This window comes from Atractosteus spatula, chromosome 10, assembly GCF_055471065.1.
Source record: "Atractosteus spatula isolate fAtrSpa1 chromosome 10, fAtrSpa1.hap1, whole genome shotgun sequence".
Taxonomy (NCBI): domain Eukaryota; kingdom Metazoa; phylum Chordata; class Actinopteri; order Semionotiformes; family Lepisosteidae; genus Atractosteus; species Atractosteus spatula.
The window spans coordinates 23,681,114-23,687,400 of record NC_142715.1 but is presented as its reverse complement, the minus strand read 5'-3'; positions in this window follow the sequence as shown (position 1 = coordinate 23,687,400).

Sequence of the window (6,287 nt, the reverse complement as noted above, 5' to 3'; positions counted from 1 at the left end):
GCAAGAAGACACTGTATAGCATCACTAATCCTAAACCTACAGAAAATGTATAGCTAAAGAGAGTTACAAAAGCATCTGGATTTAAATAACTGGAACACAGGAAAGTTAAAACTATAAACAGGAATAACTGACATTGTAAAACTCATGATCATAAAGGGTCAGGCCTTTTTAAACTAACTTGCTAAAATAATATCAGAATGTTTTTGGACTGTGGTAATAAAAATATAATTAATAATTGCTTGTACTTATATAGCACTTTTCTGGACACTCCATTTAAAGCACTTTACAGGTAATGGGGACTCCCCTCCACCACCACCAATGTGGAACCCCACCTGGAAGATGGGACCACAGCCATAGTGCACAAGAATGCTCACCACACACCAGCTCTCAGTGAGTAATGAGTAATGTGTAGTGAGTAGTGAAGCCAAATCATAGATGGGGATTATTAGGAGGCCATGATTGGTAAAGGCCAATGGGAAATTTAACACATCTATGTAGAACAGAGGGACAGTTAGTCCTCAGTAATATCCTCTACTTTGGCTTCTACTCTTTTTGAAAGACATCCCGGCATTTTTAATGGCCAAAAGGAGTCAGGACCTCAGTTTTACATCTTACCTGAAGGGCAGAGCCAGTTTACTGTATAGTGTCCCCATCACTATACTGGGGTATTAGCACCACCTGCTGGCCCCACTAACACCTCTTCTAGCAGCAACCAGTTTTTCCCAGGAGGTCTTCCATCCAGGTACTGGTCAGGCTCACACTTATTTAGTTTCAGTGGGTTGTTAGTTGTGAGTTGCAGAGTGATATGGCTGCTGGCAAGAAACTAGACCACCTGAAGGAAACTAATGCAAACATAGGGAGAAACCACTCTGCTCTACTCAAGGACAATTTTTATCTTCCATTTATGATTTCAACATTTTCCTTGGAAGATGTCAAGCCACAGAGCCTGTGATACGCTTCATTGCCGGCTGTAGTGGACATCCTGTTGAACATAAAAAGCATATTGAGTTCCTCGGACATGAAATTACCAGATAAAAGCCATTCTCGTCACTTGCTGAGCGAGCAGGCTCGGCGCAAACAGAACGCAGGTGTCTCAGAGTGGTGTGTCCAAGTGGCTGTAAAAGGGCAGGCCTCCACCAGGGCCACAGCTTAGCTGGTTAAAGTACCTGTCTAGTAAACTGGTGAACCTGAATTCAAATCCTGCCAGTGCCTTTCTTTCTCGTCGTGTAGAGTTTATCATTATGGACAGCAGCAGGCGTCTGCCTTACGTTTAATGTAAGTGTTCATTTCTGGAACAACTTGTTTTTCAAAAACTGCACACTAGTTGCGATAGATAAAATACTAATCTTCCCTGTCAGTGCAGAATTACTACCAGCTGGCAAGAAAATAAAAACGATTTTTTTGTCTTTAGCCTTAAACCTATGAATGTAGAAGAAAAGATGATACAGAAGATAACCCTTAGATGTTCATCGAAAGCTCAGTAAACGATAAAGCAGAGGCTCGTGTTCTGAATTCTCCTCGCATCTGATTGTCTTCGACCATTAAAAATTACACTGTGTAGACATGTCACTCTTCCTAACACAATTAAAGAGCCACAGGCAAAAGTGCCTCTCAGGAGTTTCATTCGACAGTTCAAATGCGATCACCTGTTCCACTACTGAGCTACTTAAACCCTGTGAATAGGTGGTTTAAGTTAGTCTCCTACATCAGTAACATCTAATGGGCAGCAGATGTTATTTTAGGTTTGTTGCAATTGAGAACAGGTTTAGTACAGAGCTGCTGACAAATTTCAGCAGCCACGTTCGTTGCAATGACCTGTTGTAGGGTCATTGCCAATCAGCCGCAAGAAAAAAAAAAACATAATTTGTGCCTTTATTAAAAAAAAAGAAAAACAGAGTAGTAGTTTATGTGGTAATTTCAGGTACAATGTAAGAACTTAAGTTAACTAGTCCCACAGTAATGCGTGGGGTCCTATCAACAGAAAAAAAATACTTGTAACCCGAAAACACAACAACCACAAAGCCAGAAGTCTTCCGGGAACCTAGGTAAATCACTGTAGTAGTCTAACTACTACAGAAAATAAAATTTTAAAAAATTACTTAACGGAACAACTTCAAAACAAAAAGAACATTAAAAACAAATCTGGGGAACAACAAAAACACAGAATCTAATGCGAGAGCTTTTTCAAGTCTTCGGTACCCCATCGTGCTCCCTTAGTCCCAGTAGATCTCTCGTCTAAGAAGATATCTCTCATCTATCTGTGTACAGATCAGCAGGTGGTCCACAACTGATGGGAAATTAAGTAGGGAGCTGCGTCAGCTGCAAAGGAAAAAGTATAGGTTTATTCCATGCTAAAAAGAGAAGGAAACACGACGTGGACCCTTCTTCGGGTGTGATGTGGAATAAACCTGTACCTGTTCCTTTGATGTTAATTTAGACCGGAACTCCAGCAAATACCTAACAGACTACAATCCCACTAGATAAGGTGTTTAGGACGACCTATACGTAGCAGCATCTAAACTGGACAGTTGCTTTCAGTAGCTAAAGACCTGCGCAGACTGACGTTGCACAAACACAGGTTGAAACAGGGTTTAGGCATGTTTTCCGTCTCCGCCTTGGGGGGAAGGGACAGTAACAGAGCAAGGAAAATACAAGGGAAGAACATGAAAAAATAGTGCTCAGGTGGTCAGACACGTAAAAAAACATAGAATCTAACTGCGAGAGCTTTTTCAAGTTTTTGATACTCCATCGTGCTCCTCTCGTCTAAGAAGATCAGTTGGAGGTCCACAGCTGATAGTAATGTAAGTAAGTAGCTGTGTCAGCATGCATGCAAAGGAACGAGTAAAGGTTTATTCCATGCTGAGAACGTTTCGGCAGTGGAGCCTTCTTCTTTTTTTCATGTTAATTTAGACCTGCAAATACCGAAGAGCACCTTAACTCATCACTTGATTTCAGTAGCTAAAGGCACTGCTCCAGGTGAGGCTCAAACTCCCAACCTCGGCATAACTGCCGTGCACTGCTGTATAAGTACCGCGCACTGACCAATTGCGCTACATAATTTACTTTCCCTTCACACACGGGCGTTGCACAAACACAGGGTGAAACGGTTTCGGAATGATTTCCGTCTCCGCGTGGTAGAAAGGGACAGTAAAAGAGCAAGGAAACTACAAGGGAAGAACATGAAAAAATAGTGCTCAGGTGGTCAGACACGTAAATCAGCCCAGCGGATTTACACTACAAATTTGTAATTTGTAACGATATTTATGAGTCAATCAGCACACGGATTTCTCTTCATGTGTCCGAAACTTTGCAGTTTGTATTTACGTTTAAAAAATCCACTAAACTGACAATAATCGAGAGCTAGCTGACGCACGCCTTTGTGAACACTTTCTTTAAGTCGATTACATGTTTAATTTTCAATTCGCCTCCTTTACACGCATAGCAGCCCGGACACGAAGCGAAAGGTTGAGAAATTATCTAGCACGTCTCATGTTCAACGAATTCAATGTGAAGCGCAGTACAGGCTCGATGGCTTCACATCTCCCATGGAAAATGTTGATCAATCAAAAAAAAATTGCAGTAAAGCGCTCAAAATAGATAGATAAAACTGTATTGATATGGACGGGAAATTGAGTTGTTATAGCAGTCCAACCCAAGACAAGCAAAAACAGAATAGACGAAAAATGAAAATACGTAGAGTAATACAAAATAAATATATAGTTAGGTGTGTGCAAAATAGGCAATATTACTAGCGTTGATTCAACATAGTATAGTAGGCTAGCACCTTCCCTCTGAAGGAACGGTGTCCAAGTGGCAAAGCGTCGGTCTTGTAAACCAAAGACCGTGGGTCTGAACCCCATCCCTTTTTTCATTCACCTTTATCAAGGTCTGCAAGTAACATGAAAACGTCTCTTCTTGTTACTCTTTCTGTGAAAGCACACAGTTGTCTGTTAAAGCCTAAACAGATTGCGAAAATATAATATATGGAATTTGTTAAGAACTTTATTGTCTTTTCACAAATAAATAAAGAATAATAGAAAGAAGACGTTTTATAGTTGTATGCTGAGACCAGTAACAGTATCTACGCACACATTCAGAAGACATTACAATGCCAATAGATAAAAAGCATTTGTTCTGGCAAATTAGATCACGAATCATTTTAAATCAGTTCTTTTTAACACAACATTTGCTGGTGCTAGATTCCGCGATTAACTAAAATACTTTTTTTTCTCTTACAGGATTTCTCGTTTACTTATCAACAAGTGTAGAAAGAATGGGGAATAAAGCAGTTTCGCAAATAACCCAAAGGTCTATCACCCTTTGGGAGATGTCAAGCACATTGAGCTCCTTGGACATAAAAAGTGCCAGATAAAAGCCAAGGCATGACTGTGGAACTGACTTAGGGACGTGCAGAAACTCTCTGCACACAAGCAATCCACCACAATCGAAGAATGGCTGCAGATTCCCACTCCTGTGTTTCCTTTACTACAGAGTTAATTCATGGGAATGAAGAAATAAGGATTGTGTTTCTGCAACATTTCGTGCACAGTACACCATTTCTATCTAACAATAAAACAACAGCCACAGCAAGGGCTTTACACGCAGTATGGGTAATTTCCCCCTTTTATATTTCTGCCACTTTATATCGAACCTGTTATACTCCCAGAAGTGCACAGTAGCTTGTAATTAATAAAAATGTACAATTCACCGCTGGTATAAACAGATGTGTGCCTTGTTTGCCTTTGTAAGCATTTGTTTCAAACATAAGTTCACAATACGATAAAAACACAGAAAGCACAAACTTATAAATATAACGATATAACGAACTCAATACCAAATCATAAAGCCAATTAAGTACCTATCCTTTGAAAACAGAGATTTGTTTATATCTACAACAAACGTGACATTTGTATCTACTTATGAATTACAAAGCAGACAGAGTAGTCCCTGAATTCAAAGATCAGATCTTGGCCAAAACAAGAAAATCAGACGGGAACTGAATTCGGAACAAGAGCCTCTGCTTTGTTGTTTACTGAGCTTTTGATCAACGTCTGAGTGAAAAAGATTCGCTATTTTAACTCTTTGATTAAAGTACATAAAAAGCACCTTCCTTCAAGCCGGAGTCAAACCAGCAACCTAAGGATCCCCCACTGTTCTCACTACAGTCCTCTGCACTACCAACTGAGCTATCAAAGGGATGACAGGAGCTTCTCTCTGGCACATACTGCCGAATGTAGTGAAATGTTCCGGATGATTTAAAACCCAGTTCGACATCAAGATTCCAGCTCGTTTCCTTAGTCCTGTTAACCTTGAAATTAAGCCACGAACCAGGATTCTTCTGTATAAACTTCCGGGGATATTACAAAATGTTTGATGGGGTATCAATCATTCCAGGAGGAAATTGACTCCTTTTTTTTTCTTGAGGGATCATATTAAACATTTCATTTGGATCGAGAAGAGGATCACCATGAGACACATAACAAACAGTTTCATTCTAACATACAGATTTATTAGATTATGTATCACAGCTAATGCATGTTCAAGTTCAAGTTTGTTGTCATTATACTCATACACAGTTATATGGTATAACAAAATGCTCTCAGACGATAAGTAGTACAAAGAAAAAACAACAATACAATTGTTTAACAAAAGAAAGACAGAGACAACAGGCAGTGTGCAAAACAACAAAAAGGTAACAGGTAATGTGCAAAAACAACATCAGATGTGCAAAAACATGCATCAACAGAATGAAATAAAGGGTTAGAAATTATGGGGAGTGAGCCTTTTGACATGTAAGGTAGAGGTAGATTTCAATGTGTGTTTGAGTTTTTGGTAAGAAAGAAGGCACTGTAAGGTTCAGATCATAGGTGAGAGATGAGGTGAGAGTGAGAGAGGCTGGGAGTTTAACAGTTTGATAGTGCGGGGGTAAAAACTGTCTCTGAGTCTGGAAGTCCAGGCCAGAATGCTCCGATACTGTTTTCCAGATGGTAGAGGGTCATACAGTCTGTAGCTGGGCTGTGTGGGGTCTTTGATGATGCTTAGAGCTTTCCTCAAGCACCGTCTGTCATAAATGTCCTGTATAGATGGGAGGGCAATACCAGTGATGGACTGAGCAGTTTTCACCACCCACTGTAGGGCTTTGTGGTCAGCAATACTGCAGTTGCCATACCACACTGTGATGCAGCCTGTCAGTGTGCTTTCTGTGGTGCATCTGTAAAAGTTAGTAAGGATCTGGGGACATATCTTAGCCTTCTTCAACCGTCTTAGGCAGTACAGGTGCTGTTGTG